Source organism: Spermophilus citellus (genome assembly GCF_964194105.1).
Source record: "Spermophilus citellus genome assembly, chromosome: 11".
NCBI lineage: Eukaryota > Metazoa > Chordata > Mammalia > Rodentia > Sciuridae > Spermophilus > Spermophilus citellus.
This window is the reverse complement of record NC_138192.1, coordinates 93,637,310-93,655,538: the sequence shown is the minus strand read 5'-3', so window position 1 is coordinate 93,655,538 and position 18,229 is coordinate 93,637,310. Positions and strand designations below refer to the sequence as shown.

The window sequence follows — 18,229 nt, the reverse complement described above, 5'->3', positions numbered from 1 at the left end:
TTAGAGGAATCTTTGCATGCTCCCAGAAAGCCTCTAGGTCTGGTACACATGACTGCAGAAGCTGCCATTTTAGGAAGACACCTTATACCTCTAAAAAAGGAATGAACTGCAGGGTATACCCTGTGCTCTGTTTAATCTCTGCAGCCAAGTACATAGAAGTAAGACCAGAATCATAGTTTAAATTGTTGTCAGAATTTTTAATAATCTTCTAACAAGTTGCTTTTGCAGCATTCATAAACCCAGTTCTTGGAGGGCAGTCCTGTGCCAATTTGCAGGGCTGCTATTTAAAGATGAAACCCGAAAGGTATACATATGCTCCAACATGGCTGCAATTTTAGCTGTTCAGAGAACACAGCAAGATAAATAACCATGCCATGAGAAATTACAGCATTATGTACTGCAATAAATATGACAAATGATAGGCCAGATATTCATTGGCTCATAACAGTTGGCAGGCATAACCATCTGTGGATCCAAAGTTCAAACTATTTGTTTTCTCTCCTACAGCTGCCTTGATATTTCTCCTCCTCAGCTGGAACCTCTGGCCTCTAAGGTAGCCTTGACAACCTTGAGAAACCTCTGACCTTATTAGGTTTTCATTAAGAAATAAAGGCATTGTAGAAAAAGAAAAAAAAGTCAAACGCTTCATACATAAGGGAGAAAGAAAAAACACAACATGAGATTTTGACGTCCCTTTTGTAATGTAGAGAGCTTTTTACTTGCAAAGAATCTGAAAGCAGGAAAGGCAAACCTGAGGATAATTAAGAAAAATGATAGTGTTTGTTGCCTCAGAAGAAATAAATCTTCTGTGCCTCTCGTTTATTTATTGATTAAACAAGGAACCCTACAATGGATTTAAGTTTCTGCTTTTGTCACTAGAAAGGTAACTCTGAAGTCCATTATTTCATTACGCAAAATGCTAATCTATATTTCTCATTTAGAATCTAAACCCTCTGCTTGGTTGAAATCTCACAGCTTACACCACTGATAAGAGAAAGCCTAATGAGCCCTAATGTCACCACAGCAAAACTTACCCAATTAAACCAGCAGCTCCACAGAGAAGTAGACTGCCAACTTCTAATGCAGAATCTTGACAGTTTGGAATTGAAAATCCAGGCTCAAGAAAATCAGGTTTTCAAACAGTTGTCTTTCTAAGCATACTTGCTCCCGGATCTTGATTCTCCCTACTAGGATATAGGGAAGAATATCATCAGAAAGGTCAGGAAAATGTTTCCTCGGGCAATGAGAGATGCTAACAGAATTCTGGGAATAGGAAACTTTTCTTTAGATACGCACCCAGCCTGGGCATGAGACAGCTGGGTAAGACAACTGGCCTTTTTTCTTTTTAAAGCATGTTTTCTCTTTCAGTACCTATTAAAACGAAGCAAAATGATTACAACCAAAAGTAAATTTTTTTTCTACCCCTCCCCCATCACACACAAAACACCAAACCAAAAATTCATCAGGATCAATATATAGAAAAACAGAAACTGCAAATTATGAAAGCACTCTACTACCGTTTCTTATCCAGGTACCAAACCATCAAATCAACAATGTTGGAATAAATCTGCAATATTTATTGGCGAAATATGCATTGAGTACTATCCACATATAAAGCAATAAGTAGAGTTGGGGATGGGGCGGGAGCAGGAGATAAAGATAAATCAGACATGGCTTCACCTTTTATGGCTCCCCGCTCATGAAGATGAATCATTGTCCTATAGGTCAGAGACTTGAAGGACACAGACACTGCTGGTGAAATGAAGAGACATTTTCAGCTGTGAGAACAGAACAAGAGAAGGTTTCCTACAGAACATGAGACCTGAAGAAAGTTTGGACTTGAGCATACAGATCTGGGGAAGCACACAGGCACCCCAGACAGAGAAAGAAATTCAAGCAAAAGCAAGAAGGTGGAAAGGGATTTGTGAGCCCAGCAGGGTGAGAGGCTGGCAGAGCACCAGACACACAGATAGGCATCAAAAATGAGGGACTCTCTTAATACAGTTCTGGCCCTCTTCTAGGCACCCAGGAGAGAGTAGCAAACAAGACACACAAGATCTCCAACCCCACAGGGTTGTATTTCAGCTGGGGAGACATACATGAACGAAGGTAATGAACGAGGCCTCGGATGTTTTTTAATTATACAAGTATTGAAACTCAGAGATTACAGAAGGCATTCAGGTAACTTTCTTTGATAAGACAATTATTGAGCAGACATAAAGTAAACGAAGGGTGAATTGCCTGTCTATTTCAAGGAATTATACACTAGGCAGAGACCTTGAAGAAAGACATGTCTACTACAGTTGAGGAAGGAGAAGTTCAGGATGGCTGGGCCAAGGCAAAGAAGGCAGGAGAAGGCTATGACAGGGGAGGGCTGGGAGGTGAGGGGTGGCAAGCCACAAACTCAGAGCCTCAGGATGAGAAGACATGGAGAGTTGAGAGCCAAGGAGTGACCTGACCCGCCCTATATCTTGGGAAGAGCACTATGACTGTAGTGTGGAGGACTGACAGGAGGTGCTAAGGATGGAATTAAAGAGCCCAGTATGGATGAGAACAGTGTGGCCCCAAGAGGACATGGGCATGAATGAGGAGAATGTTCTGAAGGTGAGTGTCATCAGGACCAGAGAAGGTTTAAAACAGTTTTCATAGCATGTTTATTCCCGATCTGAATTGGCCAAACATTTCTCTTTATTTTTAAAAGTTTAGCTCACACAGTTGTGAGTCTGTCATATTATTCACACTGTATGAATAGCAAAGTTAGCTGGTATTACTCAGAAGTTCCAGCTATAACATCAGCCTCACTGCACAAGATAAGAATATAATTACCATGGTGTTTCAACTAGTTTTGACTGTTAGCATCAGGGACACTGTCCCAGTGGGCTTTCTCATCAACACTGGAGATTCCAGTCCTCTCAGTTCATAGCTTCAGTGGCCCCCAGTTGTAAAAGACAATTGCACTCCTCTTCTCCTCTAGCTAATGTAAACAGTTAAAAAGAATAACATGTTCTCATGTCCAACAGCCATGTCTTATTTCCTTCCCTAGTAAAAACTCAGCATAAACCTTTTCTGAGATGAGAGATAAGAAAATGCATGGTACCAAGCTTTGTGTTTTCTTTCAGGCAGCCAAGAAGGGACAGGGAGTGACTGATGGCCATCTCTTCCCCATCACTAATGCTGTGTCAGGGTCTGTTGCTCCACTTCCTTCTGCATGACTTAGGGACACAGTTTTCCTCCCATAGTCCTGACTCCTTCATCCTCTCCCTCACTCCCCTGAGGGCCCCACTCTGATTTCTATTTTTCTACATCTCCTATCACAGTTTCATTTTATTATTAACACAAGTTATCATGTCATGGGAGAGGTGCTTGCTTGATGGCTTGGGTATCTCAACAGTCACATGATTGATAAGCTCTTAAAATCACCCAGGAAAGAACTTCTGCAGCAGACACAGCAGATAGAATGAAATAGACAGAGAAGACCATATTTCCAAATGCCTGCAGCAACCTCCTGGTCAGTTTCCTTCTCTGACCCAAAAATAAAAAATATAGAAGGCAAAGAATCCACCAGCATAATATGGCAAGAAATGCAAGACGATGTGTCAGAAATAACAATGCAGGTCAAGTTGGCATTTGTTGTTACTGAGAGTGATGAGCTGCTATTCCCCCATAGCTGCTTCTCCTCCTCCAGGAAAAATAATTCTCTGCAAGTCATTATCTTTTCAGAGCAACAGAATATGAGACTTTTTCCCACTATGAGATGATGGCCTCACTGCAAAACAAGGGTGACCATTAATCTTGGTATGTGATCTTGTCCTCGAAAAACAGCAGTTGTCCACATAATTCCATTCACAAAAATACTTTAAAGCAGCACATTCCAAACTTTAATGTACACATGAATCATGTAAGATCTTGCAAAAAATTAGATTGTGGTTCAGCAGGTCTAGGTTGTGGCCTAAGGTTCTTCATTTCTAAAAAGTTCCCAGGTAAAAGTTAAGGGTATCAGTCTTCCAACCATATTTTTTTGTAGCAAAACATTAAACAATATCTTCAGCATTATATTTATAATTACTTTGTTTTTTATTGATTATTTAAAGCATTACATAGCTCATGATATATCATCTTTCATACATTTGTCTCAAATTGTGTTTTGAACTGCCATTTTCACCCCAAATACAGATTGCAGAATCACATCTGTTACATATTCACATTTTTACATAATGCCATATTAGTGACTGTTGTATTCTGCTACCTTTCCTATCCCCTACTATCCCCCCTCCCCTCCCCTCCCTCCCATCTTCCCTCTCTACCTCCCCTGCTGTTGTTCAATTCTCTCCCTTTTTCCCCTCCCCCTTGCCCCTCATGACCTCTTATAATTTTGTGTATCATTGAAGGTCTCCTACCATTTCCATATTCTTTCCCTTCTCTCTCCGTTTCTCTCCCCCCATTCGTCTTTGTTTACTGTAGTCTTTTCCTCATGCTCTTCCTTCCTGTTCTGTTCTTAGTTGCTCTCTTTATATCAAAGCAGACATTTGGCATTTGTTTTTTAGGGCTTGGCTAGCTTCGATTAGCATAATCTGTTCTAATGCCATCCATTTCCCTGCAAATTCTATGATTTTGTCATTTCTTAGTGCTACATAATACTCCATTGTGTATAGATGCCACATTTTCTTTATCCATTCATCTATTGAGGGGCATCTAGGTTGGTTCCACAGTCTAGCTATTGTGAATTGTGCCGCTATAATCATTGATGCAGCCGTATCCCTATAGTGTGCTCTTTTAAGGTCCTCAGGGAATAGTCCGAGAAGTGTGATAGCTGGGTCAAATGGTGGATCCATTCCCAGCTTTCCCAGGAATCTCCATACTGCTTTCCAAATTAGCCTCACCATTTTGCAGCCCCACCAGCAGTGTACAAGTGTACCCTTTTCCCCACATCCCCGCCAACACTTATTGTTGTTTGACTTCATAATGGCTGCCAATCTTACTGGAGTGAGATGGTATCTTAGGGTGGTTTTGATTTGCATTTTTCTGACTGCTAGAGATGGTGAGCATTTTGCTTTCTAAAATATTCCAGTTTCTACTAGATTTGGGTTTTGGCCAGGACCCTTGCTTAGATGCATGAAAGTTCTCTGGGGGTAGTATTTGAATATTTCAACTTTTTGATAACTAAGTTTGACCATGTATTACTGTTCCCAGTGATGGTTGCGTTCGTTAGTTATGATTCATGCTCTGCACTTTATTGTTAATATGTAAGTGACTGTGCTGATCCATTGATGTGGGGAGATTTTCTTTCTTAACCCTTCAGAAAGATGGCAATTAGGGCTGGGGATGTGGCTCAAGCGGTAGCGCGCTCGCCTGGCAAGCGTGCGGCCCGGGTTGGATCCTCAGCACCACATACCAACAAAGATGTTGTGTCTGCCGAGAACTAAAAAATAAATATTAAAAATTCTCTCTCTCTCTCTCTCTCTCTCTCTCTCTCTCTCTCTCTCTCTCTCTCTCTCTCTCTCTCCTCTCTCACTCTCTCTTTAAAAAAAAAAAAAAGATGGCAATTAAATCCTTAGAAATCCAGTAAGCAAGAGGAAGATTTTTAATACTTTATTTCTTTAGAAAATAGTAGGTTCTAACAACCTTTCTAGAAGAAAAAAAAACCAACAACATGCTATTTTGCCAATTTTACTTGCTCATTCGTAAAGTGAGAACTATGAAAAGTCATGGAGGGGAACTTAGAATAGGTATAACGTATTTTACATTTTGATTCAGACTCTGTAATTTAAAAGAAAGCCTTGGAAGATAGATTGATTTTGATAATTTCCTGCATTCCACTTAACATCACCTGGAGCCAATCAAGAGAAATCAGAATATCTAGCTGTGACATTTGGGTGTGAAGCAAAAACAACACCTTTATACTTTAAACTTCGGTGTTTCTGAAAGTGAGAGGTTGAGAGGCTGAGAGGTTGAAACTTCCAGCTTCATCCATGTACATTAGGAAGAGCCCACCATTTTTTCCAAAGGTGAATCTGAATCAGATTGGCTAAGTTGATGGTTCTATCTCAATCCTCTTCTAAGTAGAATCTGCTGAGCAAGCCAAAGCCTGTCTTGTAGTTTGCTTTGCAGATAAACATCCTCTAAAGTCTGGTTGTGAAGATTCCATCTCCTTAAAATCTATGCCAATTTTAAGATTGTCAATTTATTTTCAAATTGCAGAGTTGGGATGGTATTTGGGTATGCAGGAGGATATATTGCTCAATTGTCATTTAACAATACATAAATTAAATGTCTGCATAAAAAGGAATGCATTTTACAATTTTCAAATTGATGAAAGTTTTATGGGGAGATGTAATGAGAATAAGGATGTATTTTATGCAGGAGGGAATGCTGTCTGGCACAAAGAACCATTGACAAGAATTTAAGAGTCTGAGATTGAATTGGTGCCTCGCAAAAGAAGCCTTCAGGCATGGATGCTCCAAAGTAGGTCAAAAGAACATCAACTGAATCAGAGATGCTCACTGCTACCTTTGAAACCTCAAAGATGCTCTGGTTCCCAGGGTGTCAGGAGAGGGCAGGATCACCTCAGGTCTGGCTGTGCGAACTTAAGCACATCATTGAAGGAAACACAGCATGGAGCAGAGGTACCCTAAGAGTGTGTCCAGAGGCTTGGATTACCCAGTCAGAATGCCTCTGCTGAAGTCTAGTTACTAGCTGTGTGACTTTGGACAGATTATTTACCTTCCCTGTGCCTCAGTTTCTAAGCTATGAAATAAAAATAATAGTATCAGTGTCATAGGTTGGTATGAGGAATAAGTGATTAACATTTATATAAAGCTCAGATCAGTCTCACATGCAAGTGTGGGAACTTTATGTTTGTTAAATAGGTGGGCAAGTTACTAGCCTACCTAAAGCTCAGCTTATTCATATAGCAAGGTACTTCTTGAGGCCAATATATTTTAGCTAACTCATCCATACTACTTTTACAATTACATTTAATAAGTATGCTTTAAAACCCTGAAATATAGTTTGCACAAGAAAAGGGTAAAAAAAGAAAACAAAATTTAACAAAAACAATAACAACAACAACAAAAAACCCTGTAGCACTGCAGCAGCAGTATTCCTCCAGGTTAGCATCCACACATTAATCAACCTTTCTGGGCACAGTCATTCATCAATTATGACTCCACTTCACAGTGCTGTCATGCAGCCCATATTTGACTATTTAGCCCACAAAAATAATCTCTTTTTACTGCATGTTTTCAACACACAGTACATGATGATAACACCTTCCATTTATATAGCACGTTAATGGTTTGCAAAGCCTTTCACATCCATTATTTTATTTAACCAGACATCTTGTAAGAGGCTCATTTGTCTTAGAAGAGGCGGCTTTGAGGAAATTTCCAAATTTGATTTTAAAACATATTTTCACTGCTCCCAGGAGTTATCACTGAAAACAAAATTTCTACCAATGGTTCTTTTTCAGTGATGAACTATAGTTACAGCATCTGAGGATGTTTGTTGCAAGGGACAAAGCCATCCGGACATTAAGATATTCCTCATGCTCCCTCCTCTCTTCTTCTATCCAAGCCCATATTGCCTACTTTTTTGAAACCATCTCTGCTTAAAGCACAGTCTGTGTTTCCACATATTCAGAATCCCCACACCTTTGCCATTACTGTGAGTTCATCGGTAGCTCTCATTTCTTGAGCTCAGTGCTGAAAGCCCCACATTTAACCAGTGTGCAGTTCCTTAGTGTTGCCCAGCATCTCTCAGTCCACCTCTCTGCAACCCAGTGATATTTTTGCCTGGAACTTACTAGTCTTTATTCATTTATTCCTAGGGATTCTTTTTTACTTTACTAAAAGGTACTTTACTGCCTACTTTCAAAAGGAATCTGAGATATCTTAAAAACGCACACACATTCAGGGGTTCATAAGGAAGCACAAAAGAGATGGCCTCTCAAGGGTCCCTCTCACTGAGCCTCAGCTTGGTGTCTTCCTTCTTACCACATGCTGCACACATAAGCAGGTCACTTCACTTGGATAATTATAGAATTCATAACACTTTGTAAAAGGAATGTAAACTCTGGTCATGGCTGGCAGAGTTGCCCAAAGACCAATTTTTCTATTTTCCCAGTCCTGAAATCTTCCATTTCAGGCTTGTTTCGGCTTCTGGAGAATCCATATACCTGGTTCTCCTTTTCCTGTCCTCAGAATTTGCACAGAAAGTTTATTTATTGAACACTGATATTTTAGTATGTGCCACTCTCAAGTGCATTACATAGATTAGCTCACTGAATCCTAATAATGCTCATGGATGGGGAAACTAAAATAGAGGACAAAGGGCTTACACAAAGTTTCAAGCACAGTGGCAGAGCCAGGATGGGACTCCAACCACCAGGCTCTAGAGCCCAGGTGACTTTACTCTATATCACTTCCAACTACACAGAACAACTTCTCAGGTGTATGGAACACCCTACTTGCCTTTTTAACCCAACATTTCAACTAAACCCCTGAAATGGGGCCAATCACTCTCCATGTGGCAGGGAAATTATTCAAATCATCTCTTTCAAAATATTTTAGAAAAGTAATAAGTTTAAAGATTTAGTTCTCATGGTACTGATGATCTCCTTAAGGCTCCTCGTGGTCAGAGTATATGCAACTCTGCTATCCCAAGCATTTGTGTTTCTCTAATGCGGACTTCAGTAGCTGGAGATCCACTAGATGTAAAAGAAAGAATGACTGGAGTTATTGAGAATAAGTTTCATAGACCCTATTAGCTCTGTATTGTTCCTGGAAGGTAATTTTGGCATTGATCCTCTTGAGACCTATATGAACTTAGAGATGTGAAAGCATTGTCTAAATTTAGAAAGAAACAGATGAAATGGGTTTAAAATGCTAGACTTATAACAACAAAAAGCATTTCTAATTTTTTTTTTGGAAGAAAAAAATAACCTCTATAGGAAATTATGAGGAAGACGATCTAAAAAGAAATGAAAATGCACAGCCTACCTAGCTACCATGTTCTCTTCCACTGACCTGTTGTGGTAAAACTCTAGCAAGTACCTGGGATTTGCATAGACCCTCTGTCTCACCAGTCTAAGTATTTTCATCTCTAGACCATTGTATTGTTTTCATTATTTCATACTGCCTAATAAATCACTGTAATGTACTGGCTTAAAATATTTATTATCTGCAGTACCACATGATCAGTGAAGAATGGCAAATTTCTGTCAGAATAACTCACCCCCATTGATTTTACATGAAACCAAGCCTTGCGTTTCATTGTATGGCTCTGGAGGGGAAAAAAGAGAAAGTAAAAAGTTCATTCCTTCACTATTTCTGTATTCCTCTTTGCCAATACCACTGCCAAAGAACATAGGTTGTTTCCTAAGGAAATTTTTCCAACTTCCACCACTATCACAAAAAAAGTATATTGTGTTACTCGAGGAGCAATCTTCTTCCCTACACAGGAAGCAACTCACCATTAAAGCCAGTTACATCAATATTCGCCCACTATAGCCATGTCTAAAAGAATGAACTAGGTCTTCATTTCCCCAAAATTCAACAAGTTAAAAATGTTTAAAAATGTAGGATAGAAAAAAAATCTAGAGATGATATATGTTTATCATTTAAATGTCTTCTTGAGTTTTGGAAAACATTTTTTGTTAAATTTTGGAGTACACAGTGGAGTTACAGTAAGTACTATGTACTTTACTTGTTCTAATCAATACATAAAATTTAATATTTCTAATATGTCTATATCAGTCTTTAAGAGATGAGCATAAGTTGTAGCTGGAATCCAAGGCAAAATTTGTTCTCAGCTTATGAAGAGAGAGGGGAATACACTTCAAGCACAACATTTTATCAATAATTTTCTAATTAGTGCACTGCCAAGAAAGTACCACTGCTGGTTATGGTATAGCTCACTGTTGGGGACATTTGCTGTTTAGAGGGAAAGATGTCTTGGCTAGATCACATATCAAAATACATTTTTATATACAGATTTTAAAATTAAATATAAAAAAATTAAAAATTAAATACTTAAAAAATTATAAAACACCTGAAAAAAATATGGTAGGGAGGTATATGCATAATGATTAGTTACTTCACTAGATAATTTTAATTTAATTAATTTCTATTTTTATTTTTAATTTCCAAATAATAAACAATGTATTGAGAATATATATTTTAAAAAATTTACTATACAAAATGTTACATGGAATGTTTTTACAAATATTTTTCTTTGGTAATAAATACATTAAAATATTAAAATAATGAGGAAGGAGTATGAACAGGTTTTTAAAAACAAATACAAATGATGAATTTACACATAGAAAAATACAGTTGCCTCTCTACATCCAAATGTTCTTTATCCATTGATTCAACCAACCTCGACTGAAAATATATATATTTTTAAATTATGGTTATTCAAGTGCAGATAATTTTGCCTTAGCATTATTCTTTAAGTCATAGCATATAACAACTATTTACATAGTATTTAAGTTGAATTAGCAAAATGAGTAATCTAGAGATGATTTAAGCTATATGAGAGAATGTGCAAGGTTGTATTAAAAAAAACACCATTTTATATAAAGTATTTGCATATCAGTAGATTTTTGGTTCTAAAACCAAATTCCTCCATATACCAAGAGACAACTTTATTTTCTTCTTACTAATTAATAACTGAAGAATCTTAAGTCTTAAAAACATTTTTCATCTATTTTATTCCTAAAATTAAAACATTCAATTGTAATAAAGATGGAAGGAGAAAACCAGTCTCCAATATATATGTGCCATATATATAAACCGGTAATTTTTCTTGAAAGCAGTCTGGCAATAAAGACAAGAACTTTACTATAAAAGTCGATCCTTCAACTCAATAATCTTTCTTATAGGAATCTAGCCAAAGGCACCAGAAGCCTTTTATGTACCAGAATGTTCATCTTTATGGTATTTAGTATCAAATTTTCTAATACAAAAGAAATAGTTTATAAAGTGGCATATTAAAGATAGAATATTATCTGATTATTTAAAAACCATAATTTAAAGCAATAATTCAAAATTTAAAATAATGCTTTCAATATGTAAAAAAAAATCAAAACTACCAAGGTACATGAGTATATAAAATTATCTCAATTTATATGAAAAATAACATATAATTGGAAAAGCCAATATTATAAGAGACTATTTAAGTGATTAAATTATAAACAGTATTTGTATTTTTCTTTATATTTCACCCCATTATCTATAATTAGTGTGTATTACTCTTATTGCCAGCAAAAAATAAAACCAAGGTATCAATTATGTATTTATTGATAGAAAAAGTCTTCGAGTAGAAAGATGATTTCCTGGGATAATTTGGAAAACTGAGAGTCAGACCCTGCATAAGCAAAGTACATGATTGCCTCTTGTAAGACTTAAAATTTACCAAGAACAAATCCTTACATTGACCACTTTCATTTCTCTTTTGATCCTGGTATTTTTGTTGGCAGACAAATCTTTACTGGTCTCTCATGTTTCTTCTTGTCTTTATCCTATGTTTATTTAATGAACCATGTGGAATATATAATGTCTTTCTCTAAGGCAAGGGGTAAACATACTTATCGCCCATGATATAAGATTCAAGTTCACTCAGTTCTGGATTCCTTTTCCCTCTCCCTATAATACCTGGCCCTTTAAACATCCCTGTGAGAATTAGAATGAATATATGGCTATTAATATTCCCGTAATAAAGTATCCTTTATCTCTGACCCTCAAGTCTCATATCTTCTGCTAGCATCCATGAAAATGTGACAGGCGTACTTGTTAGCCTGCAAGTAGGATAAAGTCTCAAATCCTTCTCAACAATTATCTGATTAGAGGTTAATTTCTTTGGATGTAAAAGTTTGTTTTCTATTAAAATGAACATACATTTAGGAGGGATAGTTCTTAAGCTTTAATCAATCATTTGTAATTTATTATGTAAAAGAACTTATAGGATACTTTGTTATAAATGAGCTTAGAGAAGAATAACAACATATATCCTTAGCAATTAAACTTAGTAGATAATGATACAAAAAAAAAAAAACAGAAAAGTAGAGCCTTATGAAAGGGAAATAAGAAGAAGATAATCAATGAATAGTGTGACCATGTAATTTATCATCACTTTTGAGTATGATAGAGTGTTATTACACAAAAAGCATACAGAAAAAGGCAAAAACACTGAAGTAGGGTATATAGGCTATACTTTGCCCATGGCAGAACTGCTTGGTTCTTCCTAATTTCCCACACTGGGAGGTCCTATACCCTGACCCCAAAGAGCATCTCCAAAAGTGTGACAGCACAGGGCTAAGCTCAGAAATACTGATCCTTGTCAAGGGTGGAGATTTCAGTGGCATAGCACAGTCTGGGGAGACTGTTTCTTGTATTCCTTGATAGGCTATTTTGGTACTGGCTGCAGTTTGGATTTTTTTTTTTTTTTAAGGAGGAAATAATGTGTTTTCAGTAAAAGATTTTCCCCAGTGCCAAATTTTACAGGAAAAGTAGTAGAGTCTATGTCAAGCAAGTTCAGTTCCGCTTGTGTCTTCAGAGATGAAACGCTTTCAGTAGCAGGCAGCCCGCAGCTGGCAGCCACACATGCCATGCCACAATGACAAGAAGCTTGGCATCCACGGGGAGTAATGTCAGACTTGATCTCCATGTCAGTACTCTTGCAGTTAGCCTCTCTAACCTTCCCAGTTCAGCTGCTGTCTAAAAGAGGGGGGAAAATCAATATATGGATTGAATGATGTTTTTCTCAAAAATTCTCCAAAAACTCAGACTCAAGTGACAAAAGAGTTAAAAAAAAAAAAGTGGCTGATTCAAATGCTTTGTATCGTACTAAGTGATAACAAGAAAATAAAAAGGGAACAACACATTTGAGGACTTACAAATTTCAATTCTTGAAATTCCACAGGTACTTGACCTCTTTATAATCTCCAAATTAAAGAAACATTCTCCAACACTTCTAAGAGAATTCTGTACTTCAAAAAAAAAAAAAAAAAAAAACAATTAAAATCAAATTCAATCCTAATGAAAATGACCTCTGTTTGAGTAAGGAAATATCAGCTCATGGTGCCAGAGTCAATTAAGGCTTGTTGAAAATATCCTTGTGTTTATGTGGTATCACTTTAACTGCTCTCTCTGCATTAATCTTGGGTAAAGCCATTTATTATGCTGGGTTGTCCTGACCCACACTGATGTTAGCTAGCTCTAGTTTCACTTCTCTGCTTGAAGAAAAAGGGCAGACGGATAAGAAAGTAGGAAAAGCTCCTGGATTCTTCCATGGTGTGCAAATCCACTTAACACAATTAGAATGCCCAATTAATCTTAGCAACATGAGTGATGAATCATTTCTCCAGGTGTCTCTTCAAAAGAGAGTAAATTCAGTTCCAACATTTCACTATTGTTTTAAACCAACTGTAATTTTGAAGATTAATGGGGAAGCAAATAATTGAACCCAAATATATATTCAAAAACAGTCTCACCCCAGGTATCAACATAACAGAACACTGACTACCCTGGATGCCAATTTTCTAGGTAATACAAGGAACAATGACTAAATTCCATCATTTGTGTCACTTTTTGTATCTTGATTTGATGGTATCTCCTGCCATCTACTGATAGATAAAAAAGATAAAAACAACTTTTCTGAATCATTTGGCAATTACTCCATACATGACCAATTGCCATTTTTTGTTTGAATATGAAAACCATCCAATACATCATGGTTTTTTCATCCAGAAAACAGCAGTAGGTTTGCTTCCAGTATAGAAAACCTTTGGTTGGCTTCACAACATTTTACACTTTGAAAGCATTATGGTATAGAAGAAAAATACTGTTGGATTTGGAGTCACAGACTCTGGATTCTCGTGCCAGCTCATCCAAGGACACAGAATCTTATTCTGAGCTTAGATTTCTTGTCCTAAAATAAAGGTGTTGGGGTGGGGGGGGGGACACTTCCTCCCACCTACAAGATGATCTAAGTTTTACAGAGCATTTGAATTCTTGATAAACTCAGTTCCAAAGACCAGGTCATTCATCATTTTACATGTAGCTCAATTAAAAAGTCAGAATCCCTCACTGCCCTCTGCAGAAGGCTGCTCTCCATTTTGTCTGTCACCTCTAAACACTGCACATCCAGCCTGTCCCCAGTGTGCAGCCTCTTCAGGAGCTGTCTGCTGCTTCTCTGCCCATTGACACAGACATCTTCACTGTGAAAGCCTCTGCATTCATACAAAAAGTTCTCATGGGAATAGTGATTAAGCTGCTGAATTTAAATGATTTCTCCAGCTACACTGCAGCTGACCCCAGCTCCCAATTGGGAGATAGATATATTTGATTCGTTTTCTAACCTTTGAAGAACAGTCAGTCCAATGACTCTTTACTTATCTGAGGGTCATTTATCTGGTAACTTCAAATATCTAGGACACCACCGAGAACCAAAGATGGCCAAGAAAAGGCCTTGGAGAAGCATTTCTAAAGGTCTCTAGAAAGCAGAAATGCATGTCACCAAACTCATTCACTGAAGTTCATGCACTTGACTTCAGAGAGTTTTTTCTGCTTCCTTCAAAGACATATATAATCGATATAAATAAATTTCCAAGCTTAGCCATGCTGATTTTTTAGCCATTGCTATTTAGAGGCAGCAAATTAGACATGGGGACAGTCTATTAAAGGCAGGGTCAGCAGCTATGAGAGGTGACATCTGAGCATCTGACGATAAATAGAAAAATGAAAGTGTGTATTATCAAAACAAAATCTTCTAAGAAAGCAAAGTGTGTAATTCAGTTAAGAAAAGTTAGTATTAAAATTTGCCAAAGTAAAAGTAGTCAGAAGCCTTAAAGGTGTCAGTTCTAGATAAGAAAAATTCACTATGTAGACTTTCTCAATTCTAAATGATTTTAGAAAGATTAAATATTCCTTAAAAAAAAAAGTCAGAGATGGGAGGGCTGAGACAGCTGGATTCCTCTTTGGCCAAAGTTTTCAATGACCAGTTACTTATCCAGGAATATGTCCCAGTTTGCTCCCTTAGCCCATGCCCCCAATTCATGGTGTGTAGTGAATGCAACATTAATTTTCCTTGATTGTTCAAGTTCTTCCTATTGACGTCATTGGTCAATACCATGATGCCCTCAAGGCTGATAAAGTAGCAGGGCCCTCTACAAAGTTGCCCCTGGCCTGAACACTGTTGCAATACCTTTGTCTCTTTTGTTCTGGTCTGTCACATCAATTTCAAGCTTGCCAAGTGGCTGGGATTCACAATTTTGAATGCAGTCTTCTTCCTTCAGGGATTTACCTGATAACTAAGTTATTCGCCTAAGTCCTCAGCAAAACATTCTCTCCTTCTCTACTTTTCTAATTCTAGCAAAGTTTGAAAAGTCCTGCTAGGCAGACCAGGTAAGTCTCTCTCACACTTGACCTTAGTTTTCTCCATTAGTACTGTCATGTGAAGCAAAGTGTGTCAGAAGAACAATAACGTGTAACAGATTGCAAGAAAAAATAGGAATATGTTTCTGCCTCCCTCGGATTTGCCCTTTTACTGTTATGCACCGGGGTGTGAAGAAGCACAGCTTGGGAGGAATTTGGCCTGCTCTGTAAAGGTCATAAAAGTTTCCAACAGAATATGATGACTCATGTTCCATACATCCTGATATTTCAGAGTGTTCAGGAAAGAATGCAATCTAGTCCAACACACCCTCTCTTTCCATCGTTTTCTTGCCAGCTCACAGTACTTGTGAATTTCACTAAAAGGGAAGTTCAACAGCCAAGGTGAGGGAAATTGCTCCTGTGAACAAAAGTTCAAACGCAGGGCAAGAGGAGGCAGGCCTCTGGGCACCCTGTGTTTACCAAAGAGGCAGGTTCCATCCAAACACACAGATCTTTCTCATACAAATATGCTGCTCAGTGTTTTGGCATCTTTCAAAGCAAAGTTTTAGAGCCTGCTTTTCCTCCCCAGTACTGTACACACACATATGCACGCACACACAAACACCAGCTTTGAAATCGCATGGTATTGTCTCAGAACTTGAAACACATCCAGCATTTGACCTTAACTTTCCAACACCACAGGAAGCAGGAATTCTCACACCCTAAGGCCTCTAGTTAAATGAGCCCACAGAAATATCTCCCCAGAAGATGCTTAATTGTACATACTGCATACATATCATTTTCCCTTTTCACTGAAAACATACAAGGCCACACATTCAAATCTTGATAGAAACTCCTCGTCCAACAATCAAGCAATATGGCTACATAAACACACAACTTGTGAGATCAATTTACCATCTGCATGTGAGTCTAGGAAACATGAACTAAAGGGCATTTTCTTTGTAGAGCTGTTGGGAAACAATCAGCTCCAACTTTTCCCTATCCTTGTGTAGGGAGAGCCAAGGGTTGGTCAAGTTTCACCCAGTCCTTATCCCTCAGCTGGGAACAGGCAAGGATTCTCAATGGAGGGAACCACCAAGATGACATGTAATGTGAGAGGCACAGTCTCTCCAAAGAAAAATGAGAGTGCTGTTATCAGAGGAAACAGGAATGAATTTGGGATAGGCAAAATCCACAGGTTAGCTCCAAAGCAATAAGGTGACATAATGCCAAAGCACGGTTAGATCTTTGCAAGTTGGTCAGACTACAAAGAGGATCCATGAATAATTGGCTGATGTAAGCTTTTCTTCGTATAGTATTATGTACCCCAAAGAGGAATAAAATAAAGTAAAAGTGGATGTAACACCGACTTTGTTAAGACCATGCAATAATTCATCTGACTCAATTACATTATGCCATTAAGAGATGGAAAAAAGAAAAAAGAAAAGAGAGAGAAATCTTTCAAGCTTCTATCAATCCTCTTTCCAAATGTAAAATTGAACAAGAAACTTCTAATTCAGGAAATTATGGAAGCTGGGTGTGTAGCCCAGTGGTAGAGCATTTGCCCAGCATGTGTGAGACCCTGGCTTAGATCCCTAGCACTGAAAAAAAAGAAAAAAGAAAGAAAAGAAAAGAAACGAGGAAATTATAGGAATTTTGAATTGGAAGGAATCTTTTTGGGTCTGGCTCAACTACTTACTCAGTGCAGGAATTTGCTCTCTCTGCAAGATCTTGTAGTTTTTGCTTACATACATATATTTCATCATTGCACAGTTCTAATAAGCAGAATGATCTTCTTTATGTTGAATAAAAATCTGTTTGCTCTTGAATCCACATATTGACTCTAGTTCGGCTGATTGGAAAAACTACAAGCAAAAGGAAGAAATTATCCACATTTTCATCTGACACTTTTCAAGCTTTTGAGTCAAGGCTACTCCCTCCTCTAATAATAATAACAACAATCATAGTCAATCCCTTTAGGATGAATATCTCCAGTTTCTTCTAAGTTTCCAATGGCATTTTCTATCTCTTCATCACTCTTTTAGCCTCTTCTATTCAGGTACTAGTTATACAGACACAAATGCAATTAAGTTTCCTCCTACCTTGTAACAGAAAAGATTTCCGGTGGCTGAATTCCAGCTTTTCAATACCCCTTTAAGAAATATGATACCCAAAATGAAACACAACACTCCAGAGTCAGAAAGCAAATGTACTGCACTCAGCACACTTCACACATAGGCTACCATATGTCACTGAGTGTTTTGGGATCTGCCGTCATTGAGGAGGAAGTACAAGACTGCAGGGGAGTCAAGACAGAGTCCTGGGTTGTGTTCCAGTACCATTCAGTGTGAAATAGACCCTAAATAAGGAAAACAACAGATGTAATGTGCTGCTTTTCATACAAAACTCTTCCAACATGGGAATATCTTATCATAGTCACAATCTAATGTTGCCTTACACCCTCTAGGGGAAATTCCCTGGGGATGTGTTAGAAGAGGAAACTGCCTTGAAAGAATTTTTTCAGGCACATTAGAGCTGACAGAAATCAGTTCTGATGTCAGGACTGGGTAGGTGTAGGATCTAATGAGGAACACAGACCAGGTGCGCTCATTGAGCCCTCACAGCCTGTGTTTAAAAAAACAACTCCTAGATGCTCCTGGCACTGAGAATTTTCCCTACCTCTATTCTAGGGGTACGAAGGGAAAATGAGGATCGGGGAGATAGGAGGTTGTAGTAGGAAGCAGATTTTTTTAATGGGATCTCAAAAGCACATTTCGCAAGTTCAGTGCATTCCCCATGCCTGCTAGAACAAACAACATATAGGAGCCTCTTTTGATTTGCAGTTGATTGTAAAC

The 18,229-nt window shown here is 37.9% G+C and overlaps 1 long non-coding RNA gene across 1 annotated transcript in view; it reads right to left on the bottom strand.

Annotated features, from left to right (window-relative positions):
- Positions 1-17,631, bottom strand: part of LOC308631299 — a 45,503-nt gene extending 27,872 nt beyond the window's left edge. The window contains exons 1-4 of the long non-coding RNA XR_014018162.1: positions 17,477-17,631; positions 17,074-17,239; positions 1,297-1,371; positions 1,035-1,187 (exon numbers count right to left, since the gene is read on the bottom strand). This is a non-coding gene — a long non-coding RNA (uncharacterized lncRNA). The remainder of the gene's footprint in view (positions 1-1,034; positions 1,188-1,296; positions 1,372-17,073; positions 17,240-17,476) is intronic.
- Between the last annotated feature and the right edge of the window lie 598 nt (positions 17,632-18,229).